This window comes from Somniosus microcephalus, chromosome 11 (genome assembly GCF_052327205.1).
Source record: "Somniosus microcephalus isolate GS21.2 chromosome 11, FLI_Smic_1.0, whole genome shotgun sequence".
In the NCBI taxonomy this organism is placed as follows: domain Eukaryota; kingdom Metazoa; phylum Chordata; class Chondrichthyes; order Squaliformes; family Somniosidae; genus Somniosus; species Somniosus microcephalus.
The window spans coordinates 163,907,157-163,932,840 of NC_140997.1; positions in this window are offsets into that span (position 1 = coordinate 163,907,157).

A 25,684-nucleotide genomic window follows, 5' to 3' on the forward strand; every position below is an offset into this window, starting at 1 on the left:
TTGAATAAAGGAGACTATGAAGGTATGAGAGCGGAATTGAGTAGAGTGGATTGGGAAAATAGATTAAAGGGTAAGACGATACATGATCAGTGGTGTACATTCAAGGAGTTATTTTACAACTTCCAAAAAAAATATATTCCACTGAGAAGAAAAGGGTGTAAAAGAAAAGACAGCCATCCGTGGCTAAGTAAAGAAATTAAGGATAATATTCAACTAAAAACAAGGGCATATAAGGTAGCCAAATCTAGTGGGAGGATAGAGGATTGGGAAAACTTTAAAAGACAGCAAAAAATAACAAAAAGATTGATTAAGAAAGGGAAGATAGATTATGAAAGTAAATTTGCAAAAAATATAAAAACAGATAGTAAGAGTTTTTATAGTTATATAAAAAGAAAAAGGGTGGCTAAAGTAAATGTTGGTCCCTTAGAGGATGAGACCGGGAAATTAATGGTGGGAAATATGGAGATGGCAAAAACACTGAATGAATATTTTACATCAGTCTTTACAGTAGAAGACACTAAGAATATCCCAACACTGGACAAACAGGGGGCTAAAGGGGGGGAGGAGCTAAACACGATCAAAATCACTAAGGAAGTGGTACTCGGTAAACTAATGGGACTCAAGGCGGATAAATCACCTGGACCTGATGGCTTACATCCTAGGGTCTTGAGGGAAGTGGCGGTAGGGATTGTGGATGCATTAGTAATAATTTTCCAAAACTCCCTGGACTCAGCAAAGGTCCCGGCAGACTGGAAAACTGCTAATGTAACGCCCTTATTTAAAAAGGGCAGTAGACAGAAGGCTGGAAACTATAGTCCGGTTAGCCTAACATCTGTGGTAGGTAAAATATTGGAGTCCATTATTAAGGAGACAGTAACAGGACATTTGGATAATCATAATTTAATAGGACAAAGTCAGCATGGTTTTATGAAGGGGAAGTCATGTTTGACAAATTTGCTGGAGTTCTTTGAGGAAGTAACGTATAGGGTGGATAAAGGGGAACCAGTGGACGTAGTGTATTTAGGCTTCCAAAAGGCATTTGATAAGATGCCACACAAAAGATTATTGCTTAAGATAAAAAATCACGGGATTGGGGGTAATATTCTGGCATGGATAGAGGATTGGCTATCTAACAGAAGGCAGAGAGTTGGGATAAATGGTTCATTCTCAGACTGGCAATCAGTAACTAGTGGTGTTCCGCAGGGGTCAGTGCTGGGTCCCCAACTCTTTACAATCTATATTAACGATTTGGAGGAGGGGACCGAGTGTAACATATCAAAGTTTGCAGATGATACTAAGATGGGAGGGAAAGTAGTGAGTGAGGAGGACATAAAAAACCTGCAAGGGGACATCGACAGGCTAAGTAAGTGGGCAGAGATTTGGCAGATGGAATACAATACTGGAAAGTGTGAGGTTATGCACTTTGGCAGGAAAAATCATAGAGCAAGTTATTATCTTAATGGCAAGAAACTGGAAAGTACTGAAGTACAAAGGGATCTGGGGGTCCTGGTGCACGAAACTCAAAAGGTTAGTATGCAGGTGCAGCAAGTGATTAAGAAGGCCAATGGAATGTTGGCTTTCATTGCTAGGGGGATAGAATATAAAAATAGGGAGGTATTGCTTCAGTTGTACAAGGTATTGGTGAGACCGCACCTGGAATACTGCATACAGTTTTGGTGTCCATACTTAAGAAAAGACATACTTGCTCTCGAGTCAGTACAAAGAAGGTTCACTCGGTTAATCCCGGGGATGAGGGGATGGACATATGAGGAGAGGTTGAGTAGATTGGGACTCTACTCATTGGAGTTCAGAAGAATGAGAGGCGTTCTTATTGAAACATATAAGATTGTGAAGGGGTCGGATCGGGTGGATGCGGGGAAGATGTTCCTGATGATGGGTGAAACTAGAACTAGGGGGCATAGTCTTAGAATAAGGGGCTGCTCTTTCAAAACTGAGATGAGGAGGAACTACTTCACTCAGAGGGTGGTAGGTCCATGGAATATGCTGCCCCAAAAAGCTGTAGAAGCTACATCATTACATAAATTTAAAACAGAAATAGACAGTGTGGTAAACCACTGTTATAGTTATCACTGTATATTGTTCTCACTGTTCTCACTGTCACATCACTACACGAGGTCGCCTCTTGTCGCACTGTTATACCTGGGCTGACCACCTCCGACTCCGCCCATTACCTGCCCAGGTATAAAGGTAGCTGACTGGCTAGTATTCCTCCCTGTTGGATCGGATCACCCACGAGGGTGGGCTCTGTTATTTAGCCAATAAAAACCTTCAGTTACGTTCTTAACTCGTCGCCTTTTATTGGACTAATTGATAGGCATATCAATTTTATTGACTAAATTTTAAAGATGTCTGATAATGAACAGCAACAGCAAGGAGCTCACCCAGCAGCACAGCAACAGCAGCCTCCAGACAACGGGCCACACCAGCCGGCTTGGCTGCAAGCCTTGAAACCACCATACCTGGATCTAAACCCACAGGCACCAAACTCAGCCAACGACTTCAAACACTGGCTGGACTGCTTCGAATCGTACCTGGAGGAAGCCGTCGTCCCTCAGAGATCCAAACTAAGAGTCCTGAAAGCCCAAGCGAGCCCGAGAGTATATACACTCATCCAGGACATGACTACGTACGACGACGCCATCAACCTACTGAAACAGCAGTACCGGAGCCCGGTAAACTACATGTACACTAGGCATCTCTTAAGATCTCGCCAGCAACAGCCAGGAGAATCGATAGCTGAATTTTCACGAGCGCTGAGACAACTCGGCAGGAACTGTGACTTTAAAGCGGTAACGGCTACTGCGAACATGGAAGACAATGTCCGCGACGCCTTGGTGAGAGGCCTACGTTCCGACTACACACGGCAAAGACTGCTTGAAGCTAAGGACATAGACCTGGACAAGGCCGAAGCCCTCGCCCTCACCCTAGAGGCCACCCAGCAAGACCAGGAAGCGTTTGCCAGGTACTATTCGCGACCCTGGGACTCGGGCCCGACCCCCACCCCACCACCCTTCACAGCGCTGCCCCCGGGACCTACCTCAGCGTCTGCATCACGGATCCGACCGGGCCCACTAGCCCCGGTACCGGCCCCGACATCAGGCAACCCCGATCGGGCCGCTGGCTGCTTCTTTTGCGGCCAGGAGAAGCATCCGAGGTCGCGCTGCCCAGCCAAAAACTCGACCTGCAAAACCTGCCTCAAGAAAGGCCACTTCTCCAAGGCCTGCAGAAGCAAATCCTCAGAAGCCAGCAGTGCCTCATGCGAACCCTGGGGGCGGCCATCTTTGTGCGGGGCAGCCGAAGCCTGCAGAGCCTCATGGGAAAACCAGGGGCGGCCATCTTTGTGCGGGGCAGCCGAAGCCTGCAGAGCCTCATGGGAAAACCAGGGGCGGCCATCTTTGTGCGGGGCAGCCGAAGCCTGCATAGCCTCATGGGAACAGCAGGGGCGGCCATCTTTGTGCGAGGCAAACGATTTAAACAGAGCCTCATGTGAACTACGGGGGCCGCCATCTTCGCCGCCATCTTGTCATGACAACGACGCGCTCATCTACACCCTAGCTTCCGTGACCCTGGATCAAGCCCGCCCGCACCACCTGGCCAGCTCAATGATGAACATCAAAGTCAACGGCCACGCCACGACCTGCCTGTTCGACAGCGGAAGCACGGAGAGCTTCATCCACCCAGACACGGTGAGCCACTACTCCCTCCCCGTCCTGCCAACGCGCAGCCGCATCTCGATGGCATCGAGGTCGCACGCCACAGACATCAGCGGCTACTGTGTCGTGACATTGTCGGTTAAAGGGACAGAGTATAAAAATTTTAAACTCCTCGTACTCCCCCAGCTGTGCGCTGCCGTCATACTAGGGCTGGACTTCCAATCCCACCTCCAAAGTGTAACCCTAGCATACGGTGGACCCCTCCCCCCACTCACAGTCGACAACCAGCGAAAGTTAAACCGCCCACCGCGTAACACCTGCAGCCTATCCACCCTCAAGGTACCGCCACCTTCCCTGTTCGCTAACCTCACCCCCGACTGCAAACCTGTCGCTACTAAGAGCAGGCGGTACAGCGCTGGGGACAGAGCCTTCATTAGCTCTGAGGTGCAGCGACTCCTGAAAGAGGGCATTATTGAGGGGAGCAGCAGCCCCTGGCGTGCCCAGGTGGTGGTAGTCAAGACCGGCGACAAAAATCGCCTGGTTATCGACTACAGCCAGACCATAAACAGATACACCCAGCTGGACGCATACCCCCTCCCCCGCATATCGGACATGGTCAATGAGATTGCACAATACCGCGTATTCTCGACCATCGACCTCAAGTCGGCCTACCACCAACTCCCCATCAGCCCGGAGGACAGCCAGTACACCGCCTTCGAGGCGAATGGCCGCCTCTACCAATTCCTTAGGGTCCCCTTTGGTGTCACCAACGGGGTCTCGGTTTTCCAACGGGAGATGGACCGGATGGTTGACCAGAACGGACTACAGGCCACTTTCCCCTATCTCGATAACGTCACCATCTGCGGCCGCAACCGGCAGGACCATGACGTGAATCTGGAGAAATTCCTCCGTACGGCCCAACGGCTGAACCTCACCTACAATAAGGAGAAATGCGTGTTTAACACAGCGCGCCTTGCCATCCTTGGCTGTGTAGTAGAGAACGGAGTCATCGGCCCCGACCCCGAAAGAATGCGCCCCCTCATGGAGCTACCCCTCCCCCACTGTCCAAAAGCACTTAGGAGAACCCTGGGGCTTTTCGCCTACTATGCCCAATGGGTACCCAATTATGCGGACAAAGCCAGACCCCTCCTGAAAACCACATCCTTCCCCCTCACAGAAGAGGCGTGCGCGGCCTTCTCCCTCATTAAGGGAGACATAGCCAAGGCCACAATGCACGCAGTGGATGAGTCAATCCCCTTCCAAGTGGAGAGCGATGCATCCGACTTCGCCCTAGCCGCTACCCTTAACCAGGAGGGTAGGCCGGTAGCCTTCTTCTCAAGGACCCTACAGGGCCCCGAGACCCGACACTCGTCGGTCGAGAAGGAAGCCCAGGCAATTGTGGAGGCAGTACGGCGCTGGAGGCTCTACTTGGCAGGCAAACGATTTACCCTCCTCACCGACCAACGCTCGGTTGCCTTCATGTTTAATAACAAGCTGAGGGGCAAGATCAAGAACGACAAAATTTTGAGGTGGAGAATCGAGCTTTCCACCTATGATTATGAGATCTTGTACCGGCCCGGTAAACTGAACGACCCCCCTGATGCTCTTTCACGCATTACATGCGCCAGCGCGCAAAGTGATAGACTTCAGACCCTCCACAATGACCTCTGCCACCCCGGAGTCACCAGACTCTACCATTTCAATAAGGCCCGCAACCTGCCATACTCCATCGAGGAGGTCACGACCATGACCAGGAACTGCCAGATCTGTGCTGAGTGCAAACCGCACTTCTATAAGCCGGACAGAGCAAGCCTGATCAAGGCCACCCGCCCCTTCGAGCGTCTGAGCATCGACTTCAAGGGGCCCCTACCGTCATCCGACCGTAATGTGTACTTCCTCAACATCGTTGATGAGTACTCCCGTTTCCCCTTTGCCTTCCCCTGCCCAGACATGACCAGTAACACGGTCATTAAATGCCTGAACAAACTCTTCGCCTTGTTCGGGTTCCCGAACTATATACATAGTGACCGGGGCGCCTCCTTCATGAGCGAGGAACTCCGTCAGTTCCTATTGGAGAGGGGTATTGCAGCAAGCAGGACCACCAGCTACAACCCCCGAGGGAACGGCCAGGTGGAAAGAGAGAACGCGACGGTATGGAAGGCCACCCTCTTAGCCTTAAAGTCTAAGGGCCTCCCAACCTCCCGCTGGCAAGAGGTCCTCCCGATTGCGCTGCACTCCATCCGGTCACTACTTTGCACTGCCATTAACACCATCCCCCATGCTCGAATGTTTGTCTTCCCCAGGAAGTCGACTACGGGAACCACCCTACCAACCTGGCTGACCTCTCCGGGACCCGTCTTGCTGCGAAAGCACGTGAGGGCCCATAAAACGGACCCCCTGGTCGAGAAGGTGAACCTCCTGCACGCCAACCCCCAGTACGCCTATGTGGCTTACCCAGACGGACGGGAGGACACTGTCTCCTTACGAGACCTCGCACCCTCACCCCCCCCTCCCAACCCCCCGAGTCCAGCCGAAGTAGACGGCATGCCGGAACCCCACGAGCCTTTGCCGACTACGCAGACACCAGCTTTAACACCGGATAATGTAACACCGCCGCTGCGACGATCGGGGAGGCTAACGAAGCCTCCGGACAGACTGACATACCAGAGCTGGTAATACACTTCACCCCGCCGGACTCTAATCTAAACAAGGGGTGAATGTGGTAAACCACTGTTATAGTTATCACTGTATATTGTTCTCACTGTTCTCACTGTCACATCACTACACGAGGTCGCCTCTTGTCGCACTGTTATACCTGGGCTGACCACCTCCGACTCCGCCCATTACCTGCCCAGGTATAAAGGTAGCTGACTGGCTAGTATTCCTCCCTGTTGGATCGGATCACCCACGAGGGTGGGCTCTGTTATTTAGCCAATAAAAACCTTCAGTTACGTTCTTAACTCGTCGCCTTTTATTGGACTAATTGATAGGCATATCAGACAGTTTCCTAGAAGTAAAGGGAATTAAGGGTTACGGGGAGCGGGCAGGAATTTGGACATGAGTCTAGGTTCGGATCGGTCATGGCCCTGTGGGTAGCGGAGCGGGCCCAGGGGCCGTGTAGCCTGATCCTGCTCCTATTTCGTGTGTCTAATTCTGTTAGATTCAGGAGATGGTTCTGTGATAGTGGATTGGCGGTTAGGATCAGATCAGCCATGATCTTATTGAATGGCGGAGCAGGCTCGAGGGGCCGATTGGCCTACTCTTGCTCCTATTTCTTATGTTCTTATGTTCTTATACTCAATAGGATAGCACCAACTGTAGATGAGAAGATCATTCCAGAGCAAGCAGGTTTCCACCCCGGCAAATCAACAACAAGCCAACTGTTCAACCTCACACAACACATCGAAGATGGTTTTGAGCAAGGGATGGTAACAGGTGCTATTTTTGTAGACCTGTCAGCAGCATACGATACAGTGAACCATAGACGTCTCCTCTGCAAGATTCGAGAGATGACAAAAGAGATTCACTTAACAGAGCTGTTAGAAAGCACGCTTCAGAATCGCCAGTTCTATGTTGAACTAGGTGGGAAGCGCAGCAGGTGGCGTATTCAGAAGAACGGTCTTCCTCAGGGAAGCGTGCTTTCACCGCTGCTGTACAACATCTACACGAATGACCAACCTATAGATGGTGTTACACGCCATTTTATATATGCTGATGACTTATGTGTCACTGCCCAAAGCACTGATTTTAACACCGTGGAGAAAACGCTTTCTGAGGCCTTGGAGGGACTAAAATCCTACTATGAAGAAAACCACCTTCGCGCAAACCCATCAAAGACACAAGTTTGTGCATTCCACCTCAGAAACCGTGAAGCCAAACGCCAGCTGAAGGTAACCTGGTGTGGAGCAACACTGACGCATTGCGAGCACCCTATCTACTTAGGAGTCACCCTTGACTGATGCCTTACCTTCAAGAACCACATCGAGAAGACAAAGGCAAAAGTGAGCGTACGAAACAACATCCTGAATAAGCTCACTAACACAAGATGGGGAACAAGCCCGAAAACATTGCGAACCAGTGCACTTGCTCTTTGCTATTCCACTGCCGAATACGCCTGCCCTGCATTAGAAAGGTCTACTCATGCCAAGAAGATGGATGCCGTTCTGAATGCAAGCTGCCGATTTATCACAGGTTGCTTAAAACCAACAAACACCAACAGCCTATATATCCTGGCGGGTATCGCTCCCCCTGATATAAGAAGAACGGTAGCCGGCAAGAAAGATCGACTCCGTCAAACATCAGATGAGAGTCACCCTCTGCATTGTCATACACCTACACCCAGCCGCCTAAAGTCAAGAAAGGGCTTCATGAACAGTGTTGTTCCATTACAATCAACCTCATCTGAAGCCCGCATCGCCTTGTGGAAAGACCGGCTCGCCAGTCTTGAACAACCCCCAGCGATGGAAATTTTACTTGATGAAAGTCTTCCCCCAGGAGCTAATTGCAACTGGGCAACCTGGAAGTGCCTTAACAGACTTAGGACCGGTGTAGGTTGCTCAAAGGTGTCACTAAGCAAATGGGGATATTCAACCAGCCCGACAACTTGTGAATGTGGAACTGAGGCACAGACTATGCAACATCGCCTGCAATGCCCATCGTGGAACCCTGCACTGTTGCAGATCTTGCCGAATTCAACAACAAGGCGCAAAAATGTGTCCAGTTCTGGCTGGGCTATGTATAGACTATCCGTGGACACGATAAGAAGAAGAATCCAAACTCAGTACCCTGTCCCTGCTTTCTCCCCATATCCCTTGATCCCTTTAGCCTTAAGAAATATACCTAACTCCTTCTTGAATATATTTAATGAATTAGCCTCAACTGCCTTTTGTGGCAGAGAATTCCACAGGTTCACCACTCTCTGGGTGAAGCAATTCCTTCTCATCTCTGTCATAAAAGGCTTACCCCTTATCTTTAGACTGTGACCCCTGGTTCTGGACTCCCCCGCCATTGGGAACATCCTCCCTGCATCTATTCTGTCTAGTCCTGTTAGAATTTTATAAGTTTCAACGAGAACCCCTCTCATTCTTCTATACTCCAGCGAATATAAGCCCAATCGACCCAATCTCTCCTCATACATCATTCCTGCCATCCCATGTATCAGTCTGGTGAATCTTCGCTGAACTCCCTCCATGGCAAGAACATCCTTCCTCAGATAAGGCGACCAAAACTGCACACAGTACTCAAGGTGTGGTCTCACCAAGGCCCTGTACAACTGCAGCAAGACATTCTTGCTCCTGTACGCGAAACCTCTCGCTATGAAGACCAACATACCATTTGCCTTCTTAACCGCCTGCTGCACCTGCATGCTTACCTTCAGCGACTGGTGCACAAGGACACCCAGGTCTCATTGCACTTCCCCTTCTCCCAATCTATTGCCGTTCAGATAATAATCTGCCTTCCTGTTTTTGCCACCAAAGTGGATAACCTCGCATTTATCCACATTATACTGCATCTGCCATGCATCTGCCCAATCACCCAACCTGTCCAAATCATACTGGAGTTTCTCGGAATCCTCCTCACAGCACACATGCCCACCTAGCTTTGTGTCGTCTGCAAACTTGGAGATATTACATCTAGTTCCCTCGTCTAGATCATTAATATATATTGTGAATAGCTGGGGTCCTAGCACCGATCCCTGCGGTACTCCACTAGTCACTGCCTGCCACTCGGAAAAAGACCCGTTTATTCCAGCTCTTTGCTTCCTGTCTGCCAACCAGTTCTCTATCCAAGTCAGTACCTTACCCCCAATCCCATGTGCTTTAACTTTACACGCCAATCTCTTATGCGGGACCTTATCGAAAGCCTTCTGAAAGTCCAAATAAACCACATCCACTGGTTCTCCCTTATCTATTCTGCCAGTTACATCCTCAAAAAATTCCAGTAAATTAGTCAAGCACGATTTACCTTTTGTAAATCCATGTTGAGTTTGTCCGATCCTGTCACTGTTTTCCATGTGCTCTGCAATTACATCTTTTATAATGGACTCTAGCATTTTCCCCACTACCGATGTCAGGCTTACCGGTCTATAATTCCCCATTTTCTCTCTACCACCTTTTTTAAATAGTGGGGTTACATTAGCTACCCTCCAATCCATGGGAACTGTGCCAGAGTCTATAGAATTTTGGAAGTTGACCAGCAATGCATCTACTAATTCTAGGGCCACTTCCTTAAGTACCCTAGGATGTAGATTATCAGGCCCAGGGGATTTATCGGCCTTCAATCCCATCAATTTCCCTAACACCATTTCCCTACAAATACTGATTTCATTCAGTTCCTACCTCTCATTAGACCTTATGTTCCCCGACATCCCTGGGAGGTTATTTGTGTCCTCGTTTGTGAAGACAGAACCAAGGTATGTATTTAATTGGTCTGCCATTTCTTTGTTCCCCATTATAAATTCCCCTGATTCTGACTGCAAGTGGCCTATGCTTGACTTCACCAATCTTTTTGTCTTCACATATCTTTCGAAGCTTTTACAGTCAGTTTTTATGTTCCCTGAAAGCTTACTCTCATACTCTACTTCCCCCTTTTAATTAATCCCTTTGTCCTCCTTTGCTGAATCCTAAACTGCTCCCAATCCTCAGGTTTGCTGCTTTTTCTGACCAATTTATATGTCCACTCCTTGGATCTTATGCTATCCCTAATTTCCCTTGTTAGCCAATGTTGAGTCACCTTTTTTGTTTTATTTTTATGCCAAACTGGGATGAAAAAATTCTGTAGTTCATCCATGCGATCTTTAAATGTTTGCCATTGCCTACCCACCATCAACCCTTTAAGTAACATTCCCCAATCCATCCTAGCCAACTCACACCTCATACCATCGTAGTTTCCTTTATCTAAATTCAGGACCCTAGTCTCTGAGTCATCTACTTCACTCTCCATCTTAATGAAGAATTCTATCATATTATGATCACTCCTCCACAAGGGGCCTCACACAACAAGATTGCTAATTAATCCTTTCTCATTATATAATACCCAGTCTAAGATGGCCTGATCTCTCGTTGGCTCCTCGACATATTGGCCCAGGAAACCATCCCGTATATACTCTAGGAATTCCTCCTCCACAGTATTGTTACTAATTTGGTTAGCCCAATCTATACGTAGATTAAAGCCACCCATGATAAATGCTGTGCCCTTATTGCACAGTGACAAGCTTTCAGAAAAAGATGTACAGTTCCAGTTGTAGGTATAAATATACCGTTAGAAACGTGCTAATAATCACTTCTAACTTGTGCTCAATTTCAAATCTTATGACTAGAATACATTGTGGAAGCAGAATGCTATACTTGAGTATGCAGTGCTTAGAAGCAAACTAATATTCTGGCTAGAGTAACTACTTTTTGTTGTTCATGCATTTGAAAAAATGCATCCCTTTAGTAACTTCACTTATAGCTTCCGTTCATAAAACACGCACCTGATGCATTGGCAACCAAAACCTTTTGTAACGGGGACTCCAGGGAGACTTACATGAAACTATTATTGTCCATGTTTAACATACATTGGTAGTGGAAGACACTATAGCAAGAACTATTCAGCACAAACAGTTGATTAACTCTTTGCGTGATACAAGACTTAACCTCACAGGTTTGCAGATACATCTTCATTAGCGTTAAACATGCCCACTCCAGGGTCTCTGCCCTCTACGATTCCGATTTTGTCGCCTTGTGCTGGTTCCTCAGATGGCCCTGCAGCTGTTTCGGCCATGTCCACTACTGCTGTGGCTGGCTGCTCCTGGCCACTTTCTGGAGAATCTATTGTCACTTGCACAAGGGCACTAGATGGACTAGATGTTGCGTCCTCTGGAGAAACAGCAGCTTCATCCATGCCTTCTCCAACCAGATCTGCTGCTGAGCACTCCCTCAGCATGACCACCTATCTGCTTGGGAGCAAACCTGAGGGTAGCAATAAGATCTGTAAAGCCCTGTCTCATGGCTCCCTCCTTCTAACCTCCCCCCCCCCCCCCGCCCAGCATGGTTGTAGATGGACAAGACAGCCTCTTGACATCTATAATAGCAGTCTGTGCATTCACAAGAGATACTCCACATTCCACAGAAGCATACATGCTGTCAGTTTGTGCCTAATGAAATGGACATGGTCCAGTATCCTCAAAGGTCTGTTCAAAGGTCAACTTCCTACCCAACTTGTGAGGATCCTTAGATCCTTTTAACCTCTCCAGAGACTCTTCTGGTGCATGCCCTCATCAATAGAGCTGTTAACTTTGCCAGTTGAATCCTGCTGTACCTCCCTATCTTGTGAAGGAGCTGATTCACTGCTACTACAATGTGTGGAGGGGGAAGGCTCTTCCTGCTCCTTTTGCCCATGAATTTTGCCAGTGACTGGACTTCTTGAGTGATTCTCCTGTGAAAGGAGTACATGGGACAACTAAGAGTATGTTACCAGTACTGTGCACTCGTGCTCAGAGACTGTCTTTCTTCATTGCTCAAATGATGTGATAATTGCCACATACATACTATACTGAGCACATGACACATGCAATGCATATACTTTGAGGAGGAGCATGTGTCTCCCACCTCATGAGATCTACTCCTGGAAGGGTTTTTGCAGTTAATGAACTCAAACAAATAGGCTTCAGAATGGAAGCATGGTCCAGTGCAATCTCCTCCATCTCTGCTCACACCCTCCACTCTTCTAGCTCTGTTTAACCCTCCCTCCGCTCTACCATTGGTGGAAGAGCCTTCAGCCATCTGGCTCCCACACCTTGGAACTTGCTTTCTAAACTGCCACACCTTGATACTTCTTTCTCTAGCTTCAAAAACCTTCTTAAAACTGAAATCCTTCAACGGTGCTTTTGGTCAGCTCTTCTAACCTCCAACTCCTGTTCAGATTTGACGCTCGACTGTGAATTACTTTGAGACCGTTTGCTTTGTTAAAGACTCTGGCCCAGAAATTGGGTTTTGGCTTAGCCAGGGCTTTAGCGCCGGAAGTTAGTGCCGGCGCTAAGTCCCCCTGCGCGCGCCAAAAATTCAGTAGCGCCGCGCCCAAACGGCTGCCGGCGCTACTGAAGGGTCTTAGCGCCTGGAAAAGGGCGCTAACTGCCGTTTAGCGCTGCAATTCCGGCGCTGCGGCACCCGATGCGGTGCGGCAGGCTGGGGAAGTGCAGGCCTCCTCCTTCCGCTAAGGAGGAGCTGCCTGCACCCGGCCGCGGCCCGCGCAAATCTGTTTAAAAATGAGCCCGGCACCTCGGACAAGTGCCGGGCTTGCATCTGTTCCGGTGTGGGGGGGGGGGAGAAGTCCAGGGAGGGAGCTGCGGGCAGGCGGCCGGCGGGAAAACGGCCGGCCGCCGCGGGGCCTTTAATGCGCCGGCGCAAACACATGTTGGACTCTATTGCCAGAGTCTTAGTTGCGGCTGCCACGGGCGAGGCGGCCGCAACTGAATTTCGGCGCTGGGGCCCGTCGGCATGGCAACCGGGACGCTGCGCACACCGATGACGTCATCGGTGCCGGCGCAGCGCTACCGGTGCAACGCCGCTTTAGGGCCCCAGGGAATTTTTCAACTGGCCATAACTCTGGCGCTAGTCCCTCTAGCGCCTCAAAAGCGGCGCTAAGGCTAGTGAATTTCTAGGCCTCTATATAAATAGAAGTTGACATTGTGCCTGTGACAGCTCCAGTTTCAAACATTTCAAAGTGGCTTAAGAAGCACGTTACTAGTATATGTATTACCCATGGATGTTAAACAAACTGCAGAGTGCAATTCCGTGTCCCAGCAGCACATTAAGGAAAGTTTGATTCACGGTTAGGTTTCTGCATGTGCTTGCAACATAGAAACATAGAAGATAGGAGCAGGAGTAGGCCATTCGGCCCCTCGAGCCTGCTCCGCCATTTAGTGAGATCATGGCTGATCATCCAAATTTAGTACCCTGTCCCTGCTTTCTCCCCATATCCCTTGATCCCTTTAGCCTTAAGAAATAAATCTAGCTCCTTCTTGAATATATTTAATGAATTGGCCTCAACTGCCTTTTCTAGTAGAGAATTCCACAGGTTCAACACTCTCTGGGTGAAGAAATTCTTCCTCATCTCTGTCCTAAATGGCTTACCCTTTATCCCTAGACTGTGACCCCTGGTTCTGGACGCCCCCGCCATCGGGAAAATCCTTCCTGCATCTAGTCTGTCTAGTCCTGTTAGAATTTTATACATTTCAATGAGATCCCCTCTCATTCTTCTAAACTCCAGCGAATATAAGCCCAATCGACCCAATATCTCCTTATACATCATTCCTGCCATCCCAGGTATCAGTCTGGTGAATCTTTGCTGCACTCCCTCCATAGCAAGAATAGCCTGCCTCAGATAAGGTGACCAAAACTGCACACAATACTCAAGGTGTGGTCTCACCAAGGCCCTGTACAACTGCAGCAAGACATCTTTGCTCCTGTACTCGAATCCTCTCGCTATGAAGGCCAACATACCATTTGCCCTCTTAAACACCAGCTGCACCTGCATGCTTACCTTCAGCGACTGGTGCACAAGGACACCCAGGTCTCATTGCACTTCCCCTTCTCCCAATCTATTGCCGTTCAGATAATAATCTGCCTTCCTGTTTTTGCCACCAAAGTGGATAACCTCGCATTTATCCACATTATACTGCATCTGTCATGCATCTGCCCAATCTCCCAACCAGTCGAAATCATACTGGAGCTTCTCAGAATCCTCCTCACAGCACACATGCCCACCCAGCTTTGTGTCATCTGCAAACTTGGAGATATTACATCTAGTTCCCTCGTCTAGATCATTAATATATATTGTGAATAGCTGGGGTCCTAGCACCGATCCCTGCGGTACCCCACTAGTCACTGCATGCCACTCGGATAAAGACCCGTTTATTCTAACTCTTTGATTTCTGTCTGCCAACCAGTTCTCTATCCAAGTCACTACCTTGCCCCCAATCCCATGTGCTTTAACTTTGCATGCTAATCTTTTATGTGGGACCTCATCAAAAGCCTTCTGAAAGTCCAAATACACCACATCCACTGGTTCTCCCTTATCTATTCTACCAGTTACATCCTCAAAAAATTCCAGTAGATTAGTCAAGCATGATTTACCTTTTGTAAATCCATGTTGACTTTGTCCAATCCGGTCACTGTTTTCCAAGTGCTCTGCTATTACACCTTTTATAATGGACTCTAGCATTTTCCCCACTACCGATGTCAGGCTTACCAGTCTATAATTCCCCATTTTCTCTCTACCACCATTGTTAAATAGTGGAGTTGCATTAGCTACCCTCCAATCCATGGGAACTGTGCCAGGGTCTATAGAATTTTGGAAGATGACCAGCAATGCATCCAGTATTTCTTGGGCCACTTCCTTAAGTACCATAGGATGTAGATTATCAGGCCCAGGGGATTTATCGGTCTTCAATCCCATCAATTTCCCTAACACCATTTCCCTACAAATACTGATTTCATTGAGTTCCTCCCTCTCATTAGATCCTATGTTCCCTGACATCTCTGGGAGGTTACTTGTGTCCTCCATTGTGAAGACAGACCCAAAGTATGTATTTAATTGGTCAGCCATTTCTTTGTTCCCCATTATAAGTTCCTCTGATTCTGACTGCAAGGGACATACGCTTGACTTCACCAATCTTTTTGTCTTCACACATCTATATAAGCTTTAACAGTCAGTTTTTATGTTCCCTGCAAGCTTACTCTCATACTCTATTTCCCCCTTTTAATTAATCCTTTTGTCCTCCTTTGCTGAATTCTGAACTGCTCCCAATCCTCAGGTTTGCTACTTTTCTGGCCAATTTATATGTCCTCTCCTTGGATCTTATGCTATCCCTAATTTTCCTTGTTAGCCACGGTTGAGACACCTTTTTTGTTTTATTTTTATGCCAGACAGGGATGAACATATTCTGTAGTTCATCCATGCGATCTTTAAATGTTTGCCATTGCCTATCCACCGTCAACCCTTTAAGTAACATTCCCATCCTAGCCAACTCACGCCTCATACCATCGTAGTTTCCTTTATTTAAATTCAGGACCCTAGTCTCTGAGTCAACTACTTCACTCTCCATCTTAATGAAGAATTCTATCATATTATGATTGCTCCTCCCCATGGGGCCTCGCACAACAAGATTGCTAATTAATCCTTTCTCATTACATAATACTCAGTCTAAGATGGCCTGATCTCCAGTTCATTCCTCGACATATTGGTCCAGGAAACCAGCCTGTATACACTCTAGGAATTCCTCCTCCACAGCATTGTTACTAATTTGGTTAGCCCAATCTATATGTAGATTAAAGTCACCCATGATAACTCCTGTGCCCTTATTGCATGCATCTGTAATTTCCCAATTAATGCCATCCCCAACCTCAGCATTACTGTTTGGGCGTCTGTATACAACTCCCACTAATGTTTTCTGCCTCTTGTTATTTCTCAGCTCTACCCATACAGATTCCACATCATCAGAGCTAATATCCTTCCTTACTATTGTGTTAATCTCCTCTTTAACCAGCAATGCTACCCCACCGCCTTTCCTTTTTGCCTGTCCTTCCTCAATATTGAATACCCCTGGATGTTGAATTCCGAGCCTTGGTCACCCTGGAGCCATTTCTCCATAATCCCAATTATATCATATCCATTTACATCTATTTGCGCAGCTAATTCATCCACCTTATTATGAATGCTCCTCGTATTAAGACACAAAGCCATCAGGCTTGCTTGTTTAATGCTCTGTCCTTTTATATTTATTATTTACTGTGGCCCTGTTTGATTTACAACCTTGATTTCTCTGCCTTCCACTTTTGCTTTTCTTCTTCCTGTCTTTTGCTTCTATCCTTGCTTCGCTTTCCTCTGTCTTCCTTCACAGGCTCCCAACCCCCTGCCATTTTAGTTTAAACCCTTCCCAACAGCACTAGTAAACACTCCCCCTAGGACATCAGTCCCGGTCCTGCCCAAGTGCAAACTGTTCAGTGTGTACTGGTCCCAACTCCCCCAGAACAGGTTCCAATGTCCCAGGAATTTGAATCCCTCCCCCTTGCACCATTCCTCTAGCCACATATTCATCTGAAATATCCTTCTAGTTCTACACTGACAAGCACGTGGCACTGGTAGCAATTCTGAGATTACTACCTTTGAGGTCCTATTTTGTAATTTACCTCCTAACTCCCTATATTCAGCTTTAAGACCTCATCCCGTTTTTTACCTATATCATTGTTACCTATATGCACCATGACAGCTGGTTGTTCACCCTCCCCCTCCAAAATGCCCTGCAGCCGCTCCGAGACATCCTTGACCCTTGCACCAGGGAGGCAACATACCATCCTGGAGTCTCGTTTGTGGCCGCAGAAATGCCTATCTATTCCCCTTACAATAGAATCCCCTATCACTATAGCTTTCCCGCTCTTTTTCCTCCTGTCCTGTGCAGCAGAACCACCCGTGGTGCCAGGAAGTTGGCTACTGCTGCCTTCCCCCGATAAGCCATCTCCCCCAACAATATCCAAAGTGGTATATCTCTTTGAGAGGGGGATGGCCACAGGGGACCCCTGCACTACCTGCCTGCACTTACTACTCTGCCTAGTGGTTACCTGTTTCCTTCCTGCCTGTGCAGCCTTTACCTGCGGTGTGCCCAACTCCCTAAACGTGCTATCGACAATGGCCTCAGCATCGCAAATGCTCCAGTATGTATCCATTCACAGATCCAGCGCTGCATGCGGTCTGCCAGTAGCTGCAGCTGGATACACTTCTCGCACACATGGTCGTCAGGGACACAGGAAGTGTCCCTGATTTCCCACATAGTGCAGGAGGAGCATGCCACAGGGCTGAGCTGTGCTGTCTTGACTTACTCTTTAACTAATTCAAATTAAATTAAATCAAATCAATACCTCCAATTACACTACAATTAAATGATATACTCAAGGACCCTTGTTTACTAGCACTCCTGGCTACACAACAGAGACCTTAGAAAATATAAACCACAAAAATAAGTTTGGAAAAAAGCGAGAAATAGAGAAAAACTCACCAAGCAATCATTACCTGCTTTCTGGTGATATGATTCTGGAAAGGTGATGACCACTTTTGGGCTAATGTGAGTCAATACCACCAACACTGGGCACCAGCATACCTGGAATAAAGTTAATCGGATGTCCATGATTCCTTGGACCATAAATGAAGTCAACAACTTCATTAAACTGTGCAAAAGTAGTAAGTTAAGCCAATGATATATTGAAAGGTACAGCAAAAGGACAGCTATCAAATTTTTAAAAATTCATTCCTGGGATGAGGGTGTCGCATTTATTACCCAACCCTAATTGCCCTTGAGAAGGTGGTGATGAGCTGCCTTCTTGAATCACTGCAGACCGTGTGGTGAAGATACTGCCACAGTGCTGTTAGGGAGGGAGTTCCAGGATTTTGGCCTAGTGACGATGAAGGAACAGCAATATATTTCCAAGTCAGGCTGGTATGTAACTTGGAGGGGAACTTGCAGGTGATGGTGTTCCCATGTGCCTGCTGCCCTTGTCCTTCTAGGTGGTAGAGGTTGCTGGTTTGGGAGGTGTTGCCGAAGAAGCTTTGGCGAGTTGCTGCAGTGCATCTTGTAGATGGTACACACTGCAGCCACGGTGCGCCGGTGGTGGAGGGAGTGAATGTTAAATTGGTTGATGGGATGAGAATCAAGTGTGCTGCTTTGTCGTGGATGGTGTCGAGCTTTTTAAGTGTTGTTGGAGCTGCACTCATCCAGGCAAGTGGAGAGTATTCTATCATACTCCTAACTTGTGCCTGTATTTTGATATTGATTGGCCAGGCAACCATGAACAATGTCCCAATTATCCTGTGTAAGTACCTTGCCTAATCTGTAGGCAGCTACCAGCCCTTTAGTTGTGGCTGTATTGTGAGTATTCCCTTGATTGAACCCATTACATGCCCACCCTGAGTTGCTGTGAGAACATAAGCATATATTTGAACCCAGTTGTTACACTGGTTTAATGGGGGAATTAAGTCTGCACTTAGTATCATTTGCAATAGTTGCCTCAGGTGTTGAGCATTCCAATCTTGGCAACAGGTTTCCAATTTATCAAAGTTAGTTAGAATCCAGCAGGTTTTTTCCTGACTGGTGTTTCCTGGTTTACCACACATTGTGTAGATAGAGCTCAGGTTTACTTGACCTAGGGGTGCAATTTGTGGTTGCTGGGTTTGGTTTACTGGACCATTAATCATTGCACCTCCAGTATTTAGATAAGAGTGAGCTAGTGCCTGTCGGCATTGATTATAATGGATTCTAAGCTGTCTATAGTTTTCTCGAAAATTGTTGTCATTTATTTCATCATGACTTTGCCACCTTAAACAGAATCCATGGCCCCCAGGAGCATAGGATGCTCCGGGTCCTTCCATTCAGCTATGGTTGCCACCACCTTGTTGGGCACCATTCATTAGGCCTCCCAATTGTGCAGGAATTTATTGGATTTGGAGTATTCATTTGATTATCCCCCAGGATATTCTGTATCCCCTGGTTCCGGGGATCAACATTAAACATGCCATGAGTTCTAACGGCTCCTTCAGCACCAAAGCTTTCTATTTCAAAAATTATCACTTGGTTTTGTGGAGGTACAGGGATAGGATTATTTCCCCTAATAAAGCAAGCATTTAAATTTTCTAATAAAAATACTTGGCCAATTCCGACAGGATTTGCCATTTCTTCAGGACCTAACCACGGTTAGGGTTTAATATTTTGTCAGGACCTAACCTCGGTTAGGGTTTAATATGAACTTTATAAGAAGCTTCTAGACCTCAGTGGTATTTTGAGGGAGTTATGATTTAAGTTCTACATGGCCTGATCAGGGTCTTGTCATCTCTAGAGACTTAAATCTGGGTCTTAGAACCACTGTCAGTAAACACTCCTTCTATACGTAACAATCTACAGGATATATATAGATATAAATATAAGTATAGGTTCTGTATCAACTCATTAACACACTCGTTGGGCACCAACTGAAGGGATAATTATAAGTCCTAGCCCTGTTCGGGCTACCCCAGATCAGGCATATTCCCCAGACGTTCACCTTCAACTTAAGTTAGAGATAGCTGAATTCCTAAAGGCACTTAAATGGGCCTAAAGGTTCAGGCTACCTCTCCCTAAAGGAAAGGAATGACTGAAGATGTTACCGTCCTCTAGATAGCACTTTTAATAAGTTTTACTAGATTGTAACCTTCCAGATATTATGAATACCCCTTCAGAATTCTGCAACTCCTTACAAAAGAGTGTACAGAAATTGGGTTCGCGAGTTTATACAGAAATACTCTTTGAGACAATTCTAAAAATATATAGTTTTATTTAAGAGCTGACATTCATTAAACAGCTGCTGAGTCAGTTGCAACATTAACAATTCAAAATACAAATAGCTTACATTTCTTATTTCTCAGAGATCCTTATTCTCAAATCTTTACTTCGTTACATTTCTACATTTCTTACTTATCTCTAAATCCAGAACATCCATCAAAATCAAATATCTTGATTACCCGAGACTCAAAGTTAAAAACTTACAGATGGTGCCTGTAAAGTTGAGAAACACTTGGCCCATTCAGCGACTTCTGACTTTCTGTTTGAAAAGGTTTATCTTTTATACCCGTTTGCAGTGGTTTATTCCTTGAAGTTCTCTGCTGATGTAAGCTAATTATCTTTATTGATACCTCTGTTGAATGGTTTCTATTTTACTGTCAATTCAACTATTGCATGCATAGTTATGTCTCTACCTTTAGGTGTTTCAAAAACCATCATAAAAACAATATGACAGCAATGGTTTCTGTTTGATGCCATTCTTACAAAATGCATTCATTCAATTCTTAATATTGGATTAACAGGTTTTTAGCAGACGTTGGGTAGGATTTTAACTCAGGTGCAGGATGGTGCCGTGTTATCTGAATTTCGTGTTTCCCACACGAATCTAAATGGATGTGGGAGATTGATGCAATTTTAACTGAATTGGCCAATTGATTTCCAAAGTGTGGAAAGCCTTTGCAAATGGGTTTTTCATGACTGAAACTCCCCTCTGATGATCTCATCATTGCTGCTGCATTTAAAGTCCACAGCAAGCCTTGTTTCTTCTGCAGACTGCCAAGCTTCTTGACTGTGCAGTGTGAGGGAGCTGCAGCAAATATGACAAGCGGGAGAGCCAGATCAGCTCCTCGCTTTGACGAGGTTGCACTGCAAGCATTAGTGGCTAGGGCCAACAGGGAGGTGCTCTTCCCTTCATCAGGGTGGAAGAGGCCTCCCACTCAGACCAAGGCAGTGTGGATGCAGGTGGCTGAGGAGGTCAACTCCTTGGGAGTAACCCGCAGAACCTGGATACAGTGCAGGAAAAGATTTCATGACCTTCAGCGCACTGGAAACGTGAGTATGAATTTCCCATCACCCTCAATCTGATCCCCATTGCCTTTCCTCACCAGCACTCAGCTTTAGCAATCTCTTCCTCCACATCCCACTTGACACTGACATCCATGCACCCTTACCCATTCCCTCTCTCTCTATGCTCACATTCACATAACTATTTGACCATGCAGCCCTCACAATCCCTATCACTCTGATGCTTTGAACACAACTGACAACACACAGGGAGGGCCTGTGGTCTTGCAACCTCACTCCATCTTTGTCTCCTTCTAAGTATCTATGCTGTGCAATCTCTACACTCACTCCTTCCTTCTCACTCAACCTGCACTTGTCTCCCTCATTGCAGGAAAAGAGAGCTCACAACAAAAGAGAGTGATCCAGGACAGGAGGAGGGACAGCCTCAATAGCCCACCTGACACCCTGGGAGGAGGTCATCCTGGAAATTATGGGAATAGAGGATGATTCGTGCATGGGGGATGGACAGACGGGTGTAACATAGCAAGCTGGTGACAGAAAAGTTCCCCATCTCTCTCTTAGACATTGCATGAGTCGCTGATAATGATTGTGAAGCTGTAATAGATGGACTTATGAGCATCTGCAAAAAACTATGTGCATGTAGCCTTTGCATCACATTTCTGACTCTTTCCTTTACTCCCCCACAGGACCATCACAAGCATCCATCCCCCCAGCCAGGAAGAAGAGGCTGAGCAGCCAGACTCCTCAGAGGATGCTGCAACCTCTGAGGGCACAGCGTCAGCAGAATTCAGCACACCCAGCACCAGCGCAGACACTCACACCTCGGTGGGACTTTCGGGACATAGGGTAGTGTTGTCACCTGGTGAATCACAGCTCACAAGCGAGCATCAGCAGATTGCGGAGACAGGGACAGCAGTGGAGAGTCCTAGTCGGAGGGCGCAGGACTCTGCCAGCTCGGCTCAGCAGCATGTCGACCCTCTGCCTCTGGGTCCATCCATAAGATCAGGGGTGATGGAACTCCATGCAAAGATGCAGGAGTCTCTGGCAGGTTTTGTCTCTAGGATCGCTGTGAGTGTGGAGCGAATGGAGGAGTCCATAGCGAGCATGAGCAGAGCCTTTGTGGAGTCATTGGCGCATGAACGCATCACCAAGGAAAGGATGGCTACCTCCATGGAAAGGATTGCTACCTCCGTGGTAAGGCTGGCTACCATAGAGGAGAGGATGGCTACGGCCATGGAGGAGCTTAGTCGCCAGGGTATGGATATCATGGTCATTGTTCAGAATAGAATGACATCTCTTGAGGAACGATGGGCGTCTATTGAACAGAGAAACCAGACCTTCATGGAAGCCCTTCTGAGTAGGACTGCCATTGCAGATACGGGTCCCCATGGCCCCCCTGATGTGCAGCAAGGTGCTGTCCAGCCACTTCCAGGCGCTGGCCCCTTCTGGCCTGTGCAGCTTTTGGTGTGTGAGCAGCAGCCTGGCTCCTCCTGCTGCTGCTGCTGTTGCTGGTGCTGCTGTTGTTCCTGGTTCTGCTGGTGCTCAAGCTCCTCTAATGCCCAGATGGGAAGGAAATAAATGGCTCCCATGCTTCTGGTATATGTCCAAAGATGTGCGGGTTAGATTGATTGGCTATGATAAATTGACATTAGTGTTAGGGGGATTAAATACGTGGGGTTACGGGGATAGGGTGGGACATGTGTTGGTGTAGGGGTTACGGGGATCGGGTGGGATATGTGTCGGTGCAGGCTCGATGGGCTGAAATGGCCTCTATCTGCACTGTGGGGTTTCTGTGATTCTGTGATATGCCTCTGTTGAGGAAGCGCTGAGTGAAGGTGGGGAGAGGGGTTTCCCAGGAGGTCACACTGGAGATGGGTGTGAGGCTCCAACCTTCCACAGGTGTGGTTAAGCCTTCTAAAAGTTGCCCCAGAGCTGAGACCACTAAGTCCTGCCACCTGCAAATGATGGCTGATCAAATCTCCTCTTTAATGGTTGACTTGCAGTTGATGGTCAGCAATCCAATAGTGCTCCCGTCGGGTTTCACATTCGTGTTTCCCACCAGGCATGTTTCATGTGGGGAAAGGGTTAAATTCGCAAGGGTCTTTCAAAATAGGATTACAGAGGCCATTTAGTGGTTGTTAAGGGCCTTAACGACCAGTCCCACCTGTTTGATGCGGGACGGAGTCGGGACCATCAGACACGACTGAGTTAAAATTGCTCGGAGTCGGGAACCAGGCGGGGGGGTTCCGCCCGCCAGTTTTTGCGATTTTAACCCCCCGCACGCCTCCAAGCCCGACTCCACGGCTCAATGAAAATCAAGGCCGTTGAGTCTCCGTGGTGTTCCAAGTTCAATACAAAAACAATGTAATTGCTTGGTGCATCTATTGAAGTCATATCTTCAAAGTGTGCTTGTTGGTATCATATTTGCTATGTGTAAATTAAAGGCACTTTGACTGAGTGTTTACTTGTTTTCTAGCTATCTTAATTGGTTGCATATTTAATCTTATGTTTCCTGCCTTCCAAGTTTAACATAAAAACTATTTGACCAGCAGTTGTTTCTTTTACTTGATGTTATCTTTTCAAAGGCCCATAGTTTTTTAATATTCTGTTTCTGTTTCCCTGAGTGTTAGCTTATAACACCTTAAACTGGGCATTTCATTGTGTTCCCTCCAAACTCCAGACCTTTCGGAAGCACCAAACTGCCATTTCAATAGGGTCATTATTTTAGTATATTTAACCAACTCCCATTTCAAAGCTTGTATGTTTACAACTTTGTTAAACAACTGATCTTTATCTCAGAAGCCTGTTTTCTGTTTGCAGCCTGTGTCTCCAAGGCTTTAGATTTTTAAACCCAGTATATCATGTATTAATAAATATCAGAATTCTGTTCATATTGGCCCAGAACTTGGTGTCGGGGGCTTGCCGCGCGTGCAAGCCCCCGATATGCACTTACCCGGCGCGCCGACATCTGAAACCTGGCCCGCAGTGGATTTCCTGTCACTGGCCCGGTTCAGATGTCGGCGCACAGTGCTTACCTGATCCAGCGGCGTACTTAGTGTGATGTGCCGGCTGGGATCAGGTGAGCACTCTGCAGCCAATCAGGGGAGGGGAAACTCATTCATGAGTTTGATAGTAAAGACTGTGAAACTCATGAAAACTACGGGGGTCCAAAACACTAGTTAAACTTTAAATAAAATTTTTAAAAACATCCCACTGATTAAATTAACTATAAATAAGTTTAAAAAAATATTTTAAACAATTAATCAAATTTTTGAAAAAAATAAATTTTTAAAAAATAGGGTCTAAAACTAAACTTACCTTACTGTAGATTCTTTAAAAATAATAAACCTGTGGAAATTTTTTTTCTAAATTGTACTAAAAGACCACTTACCTGTAAAACTAAGTACTTACGTGTGGTTTTTCAATGCGTAAAAACCGGAGGCCTTTACACATGCGCAAATCAGTAAAAATAAAGGAAATCCAAGTCGCACGCGCTGCATGATACTGTGCACGCTTTCAACCTCTTAACCCCTTGGGTCAGAGGACAGGAAATGCCGGTTTTCAGCGCATGCGCTGTGCATGCTGAAAACCGGCAATTCCTCCTGGCACACGCGTGAGTACCCCGTCCGTACTCACGCGTTGTGACAGGAATTACTGGGCCATTATGGTGTATCTTTCTGAAATATGGCTTATTCCTTCACAATGAGGTGTGGAGCTGAGTGGTCCTGGCAGAATTGAACCCAAACTGAGCATCAGTGAGCAGGTTATTAGTGAGTAAGTGCTGCTTGATAGCACTGCTGACGACACCTTCCATCACTTGGCTGATGATTGAGGGTAGACTGATGGGACGGCAATTGGCCGGATTGGATTTGTCCTGCTTTTTGTGGACAGGACATACCTGGGCAGTTTTCCACATTGTCGGGTAGATGTCAGTGTTGTAGCTGTACTGGAATAGCTTGGCTAGAGGTGTGGCTAGTTCTGGAGCACAAGTCTTCAGCACAACAGCCGGGATGTTGTCGGGGCCCATAGCCTTTGCTGTATCCAGTGCGCTCAGCCGTTTCTTGATATCACATGGAGTGAATCGAATTGGCTGAAGACTGGCTTCTGTGATGGTGGTGGGGACCTCAGGAGGAGGCTGATATGGATTATCCACTTGGTACTTCTGGCTGAAGATGGTTGCAAACACTTCAGCTTTGTCTTTTGCAATCAAGTGCTGGGCTCCACCATCATTGATGTTGTCGGGGCCCATAGCCTTTGCTGTATCCAGTGCACTCAGCCATTTCTTAATATCATGTAGAGTGAATCGAATTGGCTGAAGACTGGCTTCTCTGATGGTGGGGACCTCAGGAGGAGGCTGATATGGATCATCCACTCGAGGTCAAGTACGTTTTCCCCTTATGTTGGTTCTCCTGCTGCACCACCTGCTGCAGCCCCAGTCTGGCAGCTATCTTCTTCAGGACTTGACCAGCTCAGTCAATAGTGGTGCTACCGAGCCACTCTTGGCGAGGGACATTGAAGTCCCCCACCCAGAGTACATTCTGTGCCCTTTCTACCCTCAGTGCTTCTTCCAAGTGGTGTTCAACATGGAGGAGTACTGATTTATCAGCTGAAGGAGGGCAGTAGGTGGTAATCAGCAGGA